The sequence below is a fragment of the Chiloscyllium plagiosum genome, unplaced genomic scaffold (genome assembly GCF_037043375.1).
Source record: "Chiloscyllium plagiosum isolate Xiang-an unplaced genomic scaffold, Cpla_swu_hap1 HiC_scaffold_31, whole genome shotgun sequence".
NCBI classification, from domain to species: domain Eukaryota; kingdom Metazoa; phylum Chordata; class Chondrichthyes; order Orectolobiformes; family Hemiscylliidae; genus Chiloscyllium; species Chiloscyllium plagiosum.
In genome coordinates this window covers 59,173,006-59,188,240 of record NW_028270169.1, presented here as the reverse complement: position 1 = coordinate 59,188,240, position 15,235 = coordinate 59,173,006, and positions in this window count along the sequence as shown.

Here is a 15,235-nt window from a genome sequence, read left to right as displayed (position 1 = left end):
ACTGTTCTCAGTGTTTACACTGAGTTCACTGTTCTCTGTGTTCACTGATCTCTGTGTTCACTCTTCGCTGTGTTCACTATTCTCTGTGTTCACTGTTTTCTGTATTCACTGTTCTCTGTGTTCACTGTTCTCTGTGTTCACTGTTCTCAGTGTTTACTCTGTGTACAGTGTTCTCTGTGTTCACTGGTCTCAGTGTTCACTCTCTGTTCACTTTCTCTGTGTTCACTGTACTCAGTGTTTACTCTGTGTTCACCGTACTTTTTTTACTCTGTTTTCAGTGTTCCCTGGTCACTGTTCTCAGTGTTCACTGTTTTCGGTGTTCACTGTTCTCTTGTTCACTATTCTCTGTGTTCAGTGTTCTCTGTTTTCAGTGTTCTCTGGGTCACTGTTCTCAGTGTTCACTCTTTTCTGTGTTCACTGTTCTCTTGTTCGCTATTCTCTGTGTTCACTGTTTTCTGTGTTCACTGGTCTCAGTGTTCACTCTCTGTTCGCTTTCTCTGTGTTCTCTGTCCTCAGTGTTCACTCTGTGTTCACCGTCCTTTCTTTACTCTGTTTTCAGTGTTCTCTGGTCACTGATCTCAGTGTTCACTGTTTTCTGTGTTCACTGTTCTCTGTGTTCACTATTCTCTGTGTTCACTGTTTTCTGTGTTCTCTATCTCTGTGTTCACTGTTCTCTGTGCTCACTGTTCTGTGTGTTCACTGTTCTCTGTGTTCAGTGTTACCTGTTTTCAGTGTTCTCTGTTCACTGATTTCGGTGTTCACTGTTTTCTGTGTTCACTGTTCTCTGTGTTCAGTGTTCTCTGTGTTCACTGTTCTCTGTGTTCACTGTTCTCTGTGTTCACTGTTCTCTGTGTTCAGTGTTGTCTGTTTTCAGTGTTCTCTGTGTTCACTGTTTTCTGTGTTCACTCTGTGTTCACTTTCTCTGTGTTCACTGTAATCAGTGTTGACTCTGTGTTCGCCGTTCTCTGTGTTCACTGAGCGTTCTGTGTTCTCTGTGTTCACTGTTCTCGGTGTTCACTGTTCTCAGTGTTCACTTTGTGTTCACTTTCTCTGTGTTCACTGTACTCAGTGTTCACTCTGTGTTCAATCTGTGTTCAGTGTTCTCTGAGTTCACTGTTCTCTGTGTTCTCTGTTCTCTGTATTCAGTGTTCTCTGTTTTCAGTGTTCTCTGTATTCACTGTTCTCTGTGTTCACTGTTCTCCCTTTTCACTGTTGTCTATGTTCACTGTTCTCTGTGTTCACTGTTCCGTGTGTTCTCTGTTCTCTGTATTACTGTTGTCTGTGTTCACTGTTCTGCATGTTCACTGTTCTCTGAGTTCACTATTCTCTGTGTTCATTGTTGTCTGTTTTCACTGTTCTCAGTGTTCACTCTATGTTCACTTTCTCTGTGTTCACTGTACTCAGTGTTCAATCTGTGTTCACCGTTCTCTTTGTTCACTGTGTTTTCATTGTTCTCTGTGTTCACTGTTCTCTGTGTTCACTGTTCCCTGAGTTCACTGTTCTCTGTGTTCAGTGTTCTCTGTTTTCAGTGTTCTCTGTGTTCACTGTTCTCTGTGTTCACTTTTCTCTGTGTTCACTGTTTTCTGTATTCACTGTTCTCTGTGTTCACTGTTCTCTGTGTTCACTGTTCTCAGTGTTTTCTCTGTGTACAGTATTCTCTGTGTTCACTGGTCTCAGTGTTCACTCTCTGTTACTTTCTCTGTGTTCACTGTTCTCTGTTTTCAGTGTTCTCTGGGTCACTGTTCTCAGTGTTCACTGTTTTCTGTGTTCACTGTTCTCTTGTTCGCTATTCTCTGTGTTCACTGTTTTCTGTGTTCACTGTTCTCTGTGTTCAGTGTTCTATGTTTTCAGTGTTCTCTGTGTTCACTATTTTTTGTGTTCACTGTTTAATGTGTTCACTATTCTCTGTATTCACTGTTCTCATGGTTCACTGTTCTCTCTTTTCACTGTTCTCTCTGTTCAGTGCTCCCTGTGTTCTCCATTCTCTGTGTTCACTGTTCTCTGTGTTCACTGTTCTCTGTTTTCAATGTTCTCTGTGTTCAGTGTTCTCTGTGTTCTCTGTTCTCTGTGTGCACTGTTCTCTGTGTTCAGTATTCTCTGTGTTCACTTTTCTGTGTGTTCACTGTTCTCTGTGTTCTGTGTTCTCTGTTTTCAGTGTTTTCTGTGTTCACTGCTTTCTGTGTTCACTGTTCTCTGTGTTCACTATTCTCTGTGTTCACTCTTTTCTGTATTCACTGTTCTCCGTGTTCACTTTTCTCTTGTTCACTATTCTCTGTGTTCACTGTTTTCTGTGTTCACTCTTCTCTGTGTTCACTATTCTCTGTTTTCACTGTTCTCTGTGTTCACTGTTTTTTGTGTTCACTGTTCTCTGTGTTCACTAATCTCTGTATTCACTGTTCTCATGGTTCACTGTTCTCTCTATTCACCTTTCTCTCAGTTTAGTGCTCCCTGTGTTCTCCGTTCTCTGTGTTCACTGTTCTCTGTGTTCACTGTTCTCTGTGTTCACTGTTCTCAGCGTTCACTGTTGTCTGTGTTCACTGTTCTCTGTGTTCAGTGTTCCCTGTGTTCTCTGTTCTCTGTGTTCCCAGGTCTCTGTGTTCAGTGTTCAATGTTGTCTCTGTTCACTCTTCTCTGTGTTCTCTGTTTTCAGTGTTCTCTATGTTCACTGTTTTCTGTGTTCACTGTTTTCTGTGTTCACTGTTCTCTGTGTTCACTATTCTCTGTGTTCACTGTTTTCTGTGTTCACTATCTCTGTGTTCACTGTTCTCTGTGCTCACTGTTCTGTGTGTTCACTGTTCTCTGTGTTCAGTGTTATCTGTTTTCAGTGTTCTCTGTTCACTGATTTCGGTGTTCACTGTTTTCTGTGTTCACTATTCTCTGTGATCACCGATTTCTGTGTTCACTCTTCTCTTTGTTCACTGTTCTCTGTGTTCACTGTTCGCTGTGTTCACTATTCTCTGTGTTCACTGTTTTCTGTATTCACTGTTCTCTGTGTTCACTGTTCTCTGTGTTCACTGTTCTCAGTGTTTTCTCTGTGTATAGTGTTCTCTGTGTTCACTGGTCTCAGTGTTCACTCTCTGTTCACTTTCTCTGTGTTCACTGTACTCAGTGTTCACTCTGTGTTCACCGTCCTTTTTTTACTCTGTTTTCAGTGTTCTCTGGTCACTGTTGTCAGTGTTCACTGTTTTCTGTGTTCACTGTTCTCTTGTTCACTATTCTCTGTGTTCAGTGTTCTCTGTTTTCAGTGTTCTCTGGGTCACTGTTCTCAGTGTTCACTCTTTTCTGTGTTCACTGTTCTCTTGTTCGCTATTGTCTGTGTTCACTGTTTTCTGTGTTCACTGTTCTCTGTGTTCAGTGTTCTCTGTTTTCAGTGTTCTCTGTGATCACTGTTTTTTGTGTTCACTGTTCTCTGTGTTCACTATTCTCTGTATTCACTATTCTCATGGTTCATTGTTCTCTCTTATCACTGTTCTCTCTTTTCACTGTTCTCTCTGTTCAGTGCTCCCTGTGTTCTCCGTTCTCTGTGTTCACTGCTTTCTGTGTTCACTGTTCTCTGTGTTCACTATTCTCTGTGTTCACTCTTCTCAGGGTATTCTCTGTGCACAGTGTTCTCTGTGTTCACTGGTCTCAGTGTTCACTCTCTGTTCGCTTTCTCTGTGTTCTCTGTACTCAGTGTTCACTCTGTGTTCACCGTCCTTTTATTTACTCTGTGTTCACTGTTCTCTGTGGTCACTGTTCTCTGTGTTCAGTGTTATCTGTTTTCAGTGTTCTCTGTTCACTGATTTCAGTGTTCACTGTTTTCTGTGTTCATTATTCTCTGTGATCACCGATTTCTGTGTTCACTCTTCTCTGTGTTCACTGTTCTCTGTGTTCACTGTTCTCAGTGTTTACACTGTGTTCAATGTTCTGTGTGTTCACTGTTCTCTGTTTTCAGTGTTCTCTGGGTCACTGTTCTCAGTGTTCACTGTTTTCTGTGTTCTCTGTTCTCTTGTTCACTATTCTCTGTGTTCACTGTTTTCTGTGTTCACTGTTCTCTGTGTTCAGTGTTCTCTGTTTTCAGTGTTCTCTGTGTTCACTGTTTTTTGTGTTCACTGTTCAATGTGTTCACTATTCTCTGTATTCACTGTTCTCATGGTTCACTGTTCTCTCTTTTCACTGTTTTCTCTGTTCAGTGCTCCCTGTGTTCTCCGTTCTCTGTGTTCACTGTTCTCTGTGTTCACTGTTCTCTGTGTTCAATCTTCTCTGTGTTCAGTGTTCTCTGTGTTCACTTTTCTGTGTGTTCACTGTTCTCTTTGTTCTGTGTTCTCTGTTTTCAGTGTTTTCTGTGTTCACTGCTTTCTGTGTTCACTGTTCTCTGTGTTCACTATTCTCTGTGTTCACTCTTTTCTGTTTTCTCTGTTCTCCGTGTCCACTGTTCTCTTGTTCACTATTCTCTGTGTTCACTGTTTTTTGTGTTCACTGTTCTCTGTGTTCACTATTCTCTGTATTCACTGTTCACATGGTTCACTGTTCTCTCTATTCACTTTTCTCTCAGTTTAGTGCTCCCTGTGTTCTCCGTTCTCTGTGTTCACTGTTCTCTGTGTTCACTGTTCTCTGTGTTCACTGTTCTCAGCGTTCACGATTGTCTGTGTTCACTGTTCTCTTTGTTCAGTGTTCCCTGTGTTCTCTGTTTTCTGTGTTCCCAGATCTCTGTGTTCAGTGTTGTCTGTGTTCAATGTTGTCTGTGTTCACTCTTCTCTGTGTTCTCTGTTTTCAGTGTTCTCTATGTTCACTGTTTTCTGTGTTCACTGTTTTCTGTGTTCACTGTTCTCTGTGTTCACTATTCTCTGTGTTCACTGTTTTCTGTGTTCACTATCTCTGTGTTCACTGTTCTCTGTGCTCACTGTTCTGTGTGTTCACTGTTCTCTGTGTTCAGTGTTATCTGTTTTCAGTGTTCTCTGTTCACTGATTTCGGTGTTCACTGTTTTCTGTGTTCACTATTCTCTGTGATCACCGATTTCTGTGTTCACTCTTCTCTGTGTTCACTGTTCTCTGTGTTCACTGTTCTCAGTGTTTACACTGTGTTCACTGTTCTCTGTGTTCACTGTTCTCAGTGTTCACTTTGTGTTCACTTTCACTGTGTTCACTGTTCTCTGTGTTCAGTGTTTTCTGTTTTCAGTGTTCTCTGTTCACTGATTTCGGTGTTCACTGTTTTCTGTGTTCACTTTTCTCTGTGTTCACTGTTCTCAGTGTTTACACTGAGTTCACTGTTCTCTGTGTTCACTGATCTCTGTGTTCACTCTTCGCTGTGTTCACTATTCTCTGTGTTCACTGTTTTCTGTATTCACTGTTCTCTGTGTTCACTGTTCTCTGTGTTCACTGTTCTCAGTGTTTACTCTGTGTACAGTGTTCACTGTGTTCACTGGTCTCAGTGTTCACTCTCTGTTCACTTTCTCTGTGTTCATTGTACTCAGTGTTTACTCTGTGTTCACCGTACTTTTTTTACTCTGTTTTCAGTGTTCCCTGGTCACTGTTCTCAGTGTTCACTGTTTTCGGTGTTCACTGTTCTCTTGTTCACTATTCTCTGTGTTCAGTGTTCTCTGTTTTCAGTGTTCTCTGGGTCACTGTTCTCAGTGTTCACTCTTTTCTGTGTTCACTGTTCTCTTGTTCGCTATTCTCTGTGTTCACTGTTTTCTGTGTTCACTGGTCTCAGTGTTCACTCTCTGTTCGCTTTCTCTGTGTTCTCTGTCCTCAGTGTTCACTCTGTGTTCACCGTCCTTTCTTTACTCTGTTTTCAGTGTTCTCTGGTCACTGATCTCAGTGTTCACTGTTTTCTGTGTTCACTGTTCTCTGTGTTCACTATTCTCTGTGTTCACTGTTTTCTGTGTTCTCTATCTCTGTGTTCACTGTTCTCTGTGCTCACTGTTCTGTGTGTTCACTGTTCTCTGTGTTCAGTGTTATCTGTTTTCAGTGTTCTCTGTTCACTGATTTCGGTGTTCACTGTTTTCTGTGTTCACTATTCTCTGTGATCACCGATTTCTGTGTTCACTCTTCTCTGTGTTCACTGTTCTCTGTGATCACTGTTCTCAGTGTTTACACTGTGTTCACTGTTCTCTGTGTTCACTGTTCTCAGTGTTCACTTTGTGTTCACTTTCACTGTGTTCACTGTTCTCTGTGTTCAGTGTTATCTGTTTTCAGTGTTCTCTGTTCACTGATTTCGGTGTTCACTGTTTTCTGTGTTCACTGTTCTCTGTGTTCACTATTCTCTGTGTTCACTCTTTTCTGTTTTCTCTGTTCTCCGTGTCCACTGTTCTCTTGTTCACTATTCTCTGTGTTCACTGTTTTTTGTGTTCACTGTTCTCTGTGTTCACTATTCTCTGTATTCACTGTTCACATGGTTCACTGTTCTCTCTATTCACTTTTCTCTCAGTTTAGTGCTCCCTGTGTTCTCCGTTCTCTGTGTTCACTGTTCTCTGTGTTCACTGTTCTCTGTGTTCACTGTTCTCAGCGTTCACGATTGTCTGTGTTCACTGTTCTCTTTGTTCAGTGTTCCCTGTGTTCTCTGTTTTCTGTGTTCCCAGATCTCTGTGTTCAGTGTTGTCTGTGTTCAATGTTGTCTGTGTTCACTCTTCTCTGTGTTCTCTGTTTTCAGTGTTCTCTATGTTCACTGTTTTCTGTGTTCACTGTTTTCTGTGTTCACTGTTCTCTGTGTTCACTGTTCTCTGTGTTCACTGTTTTCTGTGTTCACTGTTCTCTGTGCTCACTGTTCTGTGTGTTCACTGTTCTCTGTGTTCAGTGTTATCTGTTTTCAGTGTTCTCTGTTCACTGATTTCGGTGTTCACTGTTTTCTGTGTTCACTATTCTCTGTGATCACCGATTTCTGTGTTCACTCTTCTCTGTGTTCACTGTTCTCTGTGTTCACTGTTCTCAGTGTTTACACTGTGTTCACTGTTCTCTGTGTTCACTGTTCTCAGTGTTCACTTTGTGTTCACTTTCACTGTGTTCACTGTTCTCTGTGTTCAGTGTTTTCTGTTTTCAGTGTTCTCTGTTCACTGATTTCGGTGTTCACTGTTTTCTGTGTTCACTTTTCTCTGTGTTCACTGTTCTCAGTGTTTACACTGAGTTCACTGTTCTCTGTGTTCACTGATCTCTGTGTTCACTCTTCGCTGTGTTCACTATTCTCTGTGTTCACTGTTTTCTGTATTCACTGTTCTCTGTGTTCACTGTTCTCTGTGTTCACTGTTCTCAGTGTTTACTCTGTGTACAGTGTTCTCTGTGTTCACTGGTCTCAGTGTTCACTCTCTGTTCACTTTCTCTGTGTTCACTGTACTCAGTGTTTACTCTGTGTTCACCGTACTTTTTTTACTCTGTTTTCAGTGTTCCCTGGTCACTGTTCTCAGTGTTCACTGTTTTCGGTGTTCACTGTTCTCTTGTTCACTCTTCTCTGTGTTCACTGTTCTCTGTGTTCACTGTTCTCAGTGTTTACACTGTGTTCACTGTTCTCTGTGTTCACTGTTCTCAGTGTTCACTTTGTGTTCACTTTCACTGTGTTCACTGTTCTCTGTGTTCAGTGTTATCTGTTTTCAGTGTTCTCTGTTCACTGATTTCGGTGTTCACTGTTTTCTGTGTTCACTTTTCTCTGTGTTCACTGTTCTCAGTGTTTACACTGAGTTCACTGTTCTCTGTGTTCACTGATCTCTGTGTTCACTCTTCGCTGTGTTCACTATTCTCTGTGTTCACTGTTTTCTGTATTCACTGTTCTCTGTGTTCACTGTTCTCTGTGTTCACTGTTCTCAGTGTTTACTCTGTGTACAGTGTTCTCTGTGTTCACTGGTCTCAGTGTTCACTCTCTGTTCACTTTCTCTGTGTTCACTGTACTCAGTGTTTACTCTGTGTTCACCGTACTTTTTTTACTCTGTTTTCAGTGTTCCCTGGTCACTGTTCTCAGTGTTCACTGTTTTCGGTGTTCACTGTTCTCTTGTTCACTATTCTCTGTGTTCAGTGTTCTCTGTTTTCAGTGTTCTCTGGGTCACTGTTCTCAGTGTTCACTCTTTTCTGTGTTCACTGTTCTCTTGTTCGCTATTCTCTGTGTTCAGTGTTCTCTGTGTTCACTGGTCTCAGTGTTCACTCTCTGTTCGCTTTCTCTGTGTTCTCTGTCCTCAGTGTTCACTCTGTGTTCACCGTCCTTTCTTTACTCTGCTTTCAGTGTTCTCTGGTCACTGATCTCAGTGTTCACTGTTTTCTGTGTTCACTGTTCTCTGTGTTCACTATTCTCTGTGTTCACTGTTTTCTGTGTTCTCTATCTCTGTGTTCACTGTTCTCTGTGCTCACTGTTCTCTGTGTTCACTGTTTTCTGTGTTCACTATCTCTGTGTTCACTGTTCTCTGTGCTCACTGTTCTGTGTGTTCACTGTTCTCTGTGTTCAGTGTTATCTGTTTTCAGTGTTCTCTGTTCACTGATTTCGGTGTTCACTGTTTTCTGTGTTCACTATTCTCTGTGATCACCGATTTCTGTGTTCACTCTTCTCTGTGTTCACTGTTCTCTGTGTTCACTGTTCTCAGTGTTTACACTGTGTTCACTGTTCTCTGTGTTCACTGTTCTCATGGTTCACTTTGTGTTCACTTTCACTGTGTTCACTGTTCTCTGTGTTCAGTGTTATCTGTTTTCAGTGTTCTCTGTTCACTGATTTCGGTGTTCACTGTTTTCTGTGTTCACTTTTCTCTGTGTTCCCTGTTCTCAGTGTTTACACTGAGTTCACTGTTCTCTGTGTTCACTGATCTCTGTGTTCACTCTTCGCTGTGTTCACTATTCTCTGTGTTCACTGTTTTCTGTATTCACTGTTCTCTGTGTTCACTGTTCTCTGTGTTCACTGTTCTCAGTGTTTACTCTGTGTTCACCGTACTTTTTTTACTCTGTTTTCAGTGTTCCCTGGTCACTGTTCTCAGTGTTCACTGTTTTCGGTGTTCACTGTTCTCTTGTTCACTCTTCTCTGTGTTCACTGTTCTCTGTGTTCACTGTTCTCAGTGTTTACACTGTGTTCACTGTTCTCTGTGTTCACTGTTCTCAGTGTTCACTTTGTGTTCACTTTCACTGTGTTCACTGTTCTCTGTGTTCAGTGTTATCTGTTTTCAGTGTTCTCTGTTCACTGATTTCGGTGTTCACTGTTTTCTGTGTTCACTTTTCTCTGTGTTCACTGTTCTCAGTGTTTACACTGAGTTCACTGTTCTCTGTGTTCACTGATCTCTGTGTTCACTCTTCGCTGTGTTCACTATTCTCTGTGTTCACTGTTTTCTGTATTCACTGTTCTCTGTGTTCACTGTTCTCTGTGTTCACTGTTCTCAGTGTTTACTCTGTGTACAGTGTTCTCTGTGTTCACTGGTCTCAGTGTTCACTCTCTGTTCACTTTCTCTGTGTTCACTGTACTCAGTGTTTACTCTGTGTTCACCGTACTTTTTTTACTCTGTTTTCAGTGTTCCCTGGTCACTGTTCTCAGTGTTCACTGTTTTCGGTGTTCACTGTTCTCTTGTTCACTATTCTCTGTGTTCAGTGTTCTCTGTTTTCAGTGTTCTCTGGGTCACTGTTCTCAGTGTTCACTCTTTTCTGTGTTCACTGTTCTCTTGTTCGCTATTCTCTGTGTTCAGTGTTCTCTGTGTTCACTGGTCTCAGTGTTCACTCTCTGTTCGCTTTCTCTGTGTTCTCTGTCCTCAGTGTTCACTCTGTGTTCACCGTCCTTTCTTTACTCTGTTTTCAGTGTTCTCTGGTCACTGATCTCAGTGTTCACTGTTTTCTGTGTTCAGTGTTATCTGTTTTCAGTGTTCTCTGTTCACTGATTTCGGTGTTCACTGTTTTCTGTGTTCACTATTCTCTGTGATCACCGATTTCTGTGTTCACTCTCTGTTCACTTTCTCTGTGTTCACTGTACTCAGTGCTCACTCTGTGTTCACCGTCCTTTTTTTACTCTGTTTTCAGTGTTCTCTGGGTCACTGTTCTCAGTGTTCAGTGTTCTCTGTTTTCAATGTTCTCTGTGTTCACTGTTTTTTGTGTTCACTGTTCTCTGTGTTCACTATTCTCTGTATTCACTGTTCTCATGGTTCACTGTTCTCTCTTTTCACTGTTCTCTCAGTTTAGTGCTCCCTTTGTTCTGCGTTCTCTTTGTTCACTGTTCTCTGTGTTCACTGTTCTCTCTGTTCACTGTTCTCTCTGTTCACTTTTGTCTGTGTTCACTGTTCTCTGTGTTCAGTGTTCCTTGTGTTCTCTGTTCTCTGTGTTCACAGATCTCTGTGTTCAGTGTTGTCTGGGTTCACTGTTCTCTGTGTTCACGCTTCTCTGTGTTCTCCGTTTTCAGTGTTCTCTATGTTCACTGTTTTCTGTGGTCACTGTTTTCTGTGTTCACTGTTCTCTGTGTTCACTGTTCTCTGTTTTCACTGTTCTCAGTGTTTACTCTGTGTTCACTGATCTGTGTTTTCACTCTTCTCAGTGTTCACTGTGTGTACACTTTTTCTGTGTTCACTGTACTCAGTGTTCACTCTGTGTTCACTTTGTGTTAACTCTTCTCTGTGTTCAGTGTTCTCTGAGATCACTGTTCTCTGTATTCACTGTTCTCTGTGTTCAGTGTTCTCTGTTTTAAGTGTTCTCTGTGTTTACTGTTTTCTGTGTTCACTGTTTTCTTTGTTCACTGTTCTCTTGTTCACTATTCTCTGTGTTCACTGTTTTCTTTATTCACTGTTCTCATGGTTCACTGTTCTCTCTTTTCACTGTTTTCTCTGTTCAGTGCTCCCTGTGTTCTTCGTTCTCTGTGTTTACTGTTCTCTGTGTTCACTTTTCTCTGTGTTCAATGTTCTCTGTGTTCAGTGTTCTCTGTGTTCTCTGTTCTCTGTGTGCACTGTTCTCTGTGTGCACTGTTCTCTGTGTTCAGTATTCTCTGTGTTCACTGTTCTCTGTGTTCTGTGTTCTCTGTTTTCAGTGTTTTCTGTGTTCACTGCTTTCTGTGTTCACTGTTCTCTGTGTTCACTATTCTCTGTGTTCACTCTTTTCTGTATTCACTGTTCGCCGTGTTCACTGTTCTCTTGTTCACTATTCTCTGTGTTCACTGTTTTCTGTGTTCACTCTTCTCTGTGTTCAGTGTTCTCAATGTTCAGTGTTCTCTGTGTTCTCTGTTCTCTGTGTGCACTGTTCTCTGTGTTCAGTATTCTCTGTGTTCACTTTTCTGTGTGTTCACTGTTCTCTGTGTTCTGTGTTCTCTGTTTTCAATGTTTTCTGTGTTCACTGCTTTCTGTGTTCACTGTTCTCTGTGTTCACTATTCTCTGTGTTCACTCTTTTCTGTATTCACTGTTCTCCGTGTTCACTGTTCTCTTGTTCACTATTCTCTGTGTTCACTGTTTTCTGTGTTCACTCTTCTCTGTGTTCAGTGTTCTCTGTTTTCAGTGTTCTCTGTATTCACTATTTTTTGTGTTCACTGTTCTCTGTGTTCACTATTCTCTGTATTCACTGTTCTCATGGTTCACTGTTCTCTCTATTCACTTTTCTCTCAGTTTAGTGCTCCCTGTGTTCTCCGTTCTCTGTGTTCACTGTTCTCTGTGTTCACTGTTCTCTGTGTTCACTGTTCTCAGCGTTCACTGTTGTCTGTGTTCACTGTTCTCTGTGTTCAGTGTTCCCTGTGTTCACTGTTTTCTGTGTTCACTGTTCTCTGTGTTCACTGTTCTCTGTTTTCACTGTTCTCAGTGTTTACTCTGTGTTCACTGATCTGTGTTTTCACTCTTCTCTGTGTTCACTGTGTGTACACTTTTTCTGTGTTCACTGTACTCAGTGTTCACTCTGTGTTCACTTTGTGTTAACTCTTCTCTGTGTTCAGTGTTCTCTGAGTTCACTGTTCTCTGTATTCACTCTTCTCTGTGTTCAGTGTTCTCTGTTTTAAGTGTTCTCTGTGTTTACTGTTTTCTGTGTTCACTGTTTTCTTTGTTCACTGTTCTCTTGTTCACTATTCTCTGTTTTCACTGTTTTCTGTATTCACTGTTCTCATGGTTCACTGTTCTCTCTTTTCACTGTTTTCTCTGTTCAGTGCTCCCTGTGTTCTTCGTTCTCTGTGTTTACTGTTCTCTGTGTTCACTTTTCTCTGTGTTCAATGTTCTCTGTGTTCAGTGTTCTCTGTGTTCTCTGTTCTCTGTGTGCACTGTTCTCTGTGTGCACTGTTCTCTGTGTTCAGTATTCTCTGTGTTCACTGTTCTCTGTGTTCTGTGTTCTCTGTTTTCAGTGTTTTCTGTGTTCACTGCTTTCTGTGTTCACTGTTCTCTGTGTTCACTATTCTCTGTGTTCACTCTTTTCTGTATTCACTGTTCGCCGTGTTCACTGTTCTCTTGTTCACTATTCTCTGTGTTCACTGTTTTCTGTGTTCACTCTTCTCTGTGTTCAGTGTTCTCAATGTTCAGTGTTCTCTGTGTTCTCTGTTCTCTGTGTGCACTGTTCTCTGTGTTCAGTATTCTCTGTGTTCACTTTTCTGTGTGTTCACTGTTCTCTGTGTTCTGTGTTCTCTGTTTTCAATGTTTTCTGTGTTCACTGCTTTCTGTGTTCACTGTTCTCTGTGTTCACTATTCTCTGTGTTCACTCTTTTCTGTATTCACTGTTCTCCGTGTTCACTGTTCTCTTGTTCACTATTCTCTGTGTTCACTGTTTTCTGTGTTCACTCTTCTCTGTGTTCAGTGTTCTCTGTTTTCAGTGTTCTCTGTGTTCACTGTTTTTTGTGTTCACTGTTCTCCGTGTTCACTATTCTCTGTATTCACTGTTCTCATGGTTCACTGTTCTCTCTATTCACTTTTCTCTCAGTTTAGTGCTCCCTGTGTTCTCCGTTCTCTGTGTTCACTGTTCTCTGTGTTCACTGTTCTCTGTGTTCACTGTTCTCAGCGTTCACTGTTGTCTGTGTTCACTGTTCTCTGTGTTCAGTGTTCCCTGTGTTCTCTGTTCGCTGTGTTCCCAGATCTCTGTGTTCAGTGTTGTCTGTGTTCAATGTTCTCTGTGTTTACTCTTCTCTGTGTTCTATGTTTTCAGTGTTCTCCATGTTCACTGTTTTCTGTGTTCACTGTTTTCTGTGTTCACTGTTCTCTGTGTTCACTATTCTCTGTGTTCACTGTTTTCTGTGTTCACTATCTCTGTGTTCACTGTTCTCTGTGCTCACTGTTCTGTGTGTTCACTGTTCTCTGTGTTCAGTGTTATCTGTTTTCAGTGTTCTCTGTTCACTGATTTCGGTGTTCACTGTTTTCTGTGTTCACTATTCTCTGTGATCACCGATTTCTGTGTTCACTCTTCTCTTTGTTCACTGTTCTCTGTGTTCACTGTTCTCAGTGTTTACACTGAGTTCACTGTTCTCTGTGTTCACTGTTCTCTGTGTTCACTGTTCGCTGTGTTCACTATTCTCTGTGTTCACTGTTTTCTGTATTCACTGTTCTCTGTGTACAGTGTTCTCTGTGTTCACTGTTCCCTGAGTTCACTGTTCTCTGTGTTCAGGGTTCTCTGTTTTCAGTGTTCTCTGTATTCACTGTTCTCTGTGTTCACTTTGTGTTCACTTTCTCTGTGTTCACTGTACTCAGTGTTCACTTTGTGTTCACTCTGTGTTCAGTGTTCTCTGAGTTCACTTTTCTCTGTGTTCAGTGTTCTCTGTTTTCAGTGTCCTTTGGGTTCACTATTTTTTGTGTTCAGTGTTCTCTGAGTTCACTGTTCTCTGTGTTCAGTGTTCTCTGTTTTCAGTGTTCTCTGTGTTCACATTTTTTCTGTGTTCACTGTTCTCTGTGTTCTGTGTTCTCTGTTTTCAGTGTTTTCTGTGTTCACTGCTTTCTGTGTTCACTGTTCTCTGTTTTCACTATTCTCTGTGTTCACTGTTTTCTGTATTCACTGTTCTCTGTGTTCACTGTTCTCTGTGTTCAATGTTCTCAGTGTTTTCTCTGTGTACAGTATTCTCTGTGTTCACTGGTCTCAGTGTTCACTCTTTGTTACTTTCTCTGTGTTCACTGTTCTCTGTTTTCAGTGTTCTCTGGGTCACTGTTCTCAGTGTTCACTGTTTTCTGTGTTCACTGTTCTCTTGTTCACTATTCTCTGTGTTCACTGTTTTCTGTATTCACTGTTCTCATGGTTCACTGTTCTCTCTTTTCACTGTTTTCTCTGTTCAGTGCTCCCTGTGTTCTTCGTTCTCTGTGTTTACTGTTCTCTGTGTTCACTGTTCTCTGTGTTCAATGTTCTCTGTGTTCAGTGTTCTCTGTGTTCTCTGTTCTCTGTGTGCACTGTTCTCTGTGTGCACTGTTCTCTGTGATCAGTATTCTCTGTGTTCACTGTGCTCTGTGTTCTGTGTTCTCTGTTTTCAGTGTTTTCTGTGTTCACTGCTTTCTGTGTTCACTGTTCTCTTGTTCACTATTCTCTGTGTTCACTGTTTTCTGTGTTCACTCTTCTCTGTGTTCAGTGTTCTCTGTATTCAGTGTTCTCTGTGTTCTCTGTTCTCTGTGTGCACTGTTCTCTGTGTTCAGTATTCTCTGTGTTCATTTTTCTGTGTGTTCACTGTTCTCTGTGTTCTGTGTTATCTGTTTTCAGTGTTTTCTGTGTTCACTGCTTTCTGTGTTCACTGTTCTCTGTGTTCACTGTTCTCAGCGTTCACTGTTGTCTGTGCTCACTGTTCTCTGTGTTCAGTGTTCCCTGTGTTCTCTGTTCTCTGTGTTCCCAGATCTCTGTGTTCAGTGTTGTCTGTGTTCAATGTTCTCTGTGTTTACTCTTCTCTGTGGTCTATGTTTTCAGTGTTCTCCATGTTCACTGTTTTCTGTGTTCACTGTTTTCAGTGTTCACTGTTCTCTGTGTTCACTATTCTCTGTGTTCACTGTTTTCTGTGTTCACTATCTCTATGTTCATTGTTCTCTGTGCTCACTGTTCTCTGTGTTCACTGTTCTCTGTGTTCAGCGTTATCTGTTTTCAGTGTTCTCTGTTCACTGATTTCGGTGTTCACTGTTTTCTGTGTTCACTATTCTCTGTGATAACCGATTTCTGTGTTCACTCTTCTCTGTGTTCACTGTTCTCTGTGTTCACTGTTCTCAGTGTTTACACTGAGTTCACTGTTCTCTGTGTTCACTGTTCTCTGTGCTCACTGTTCGCTGTGTTCACTATTCTCTGTGTTCACTGTTTTCTGTATTCACTGTTCTCTGTGTACAGTGTTTTCTGTGTTCACTGGTCTCAGTGTTCACTCTCTGTTCACTTTCTCTGTGTTCACTGTACTCAGTGTTCACT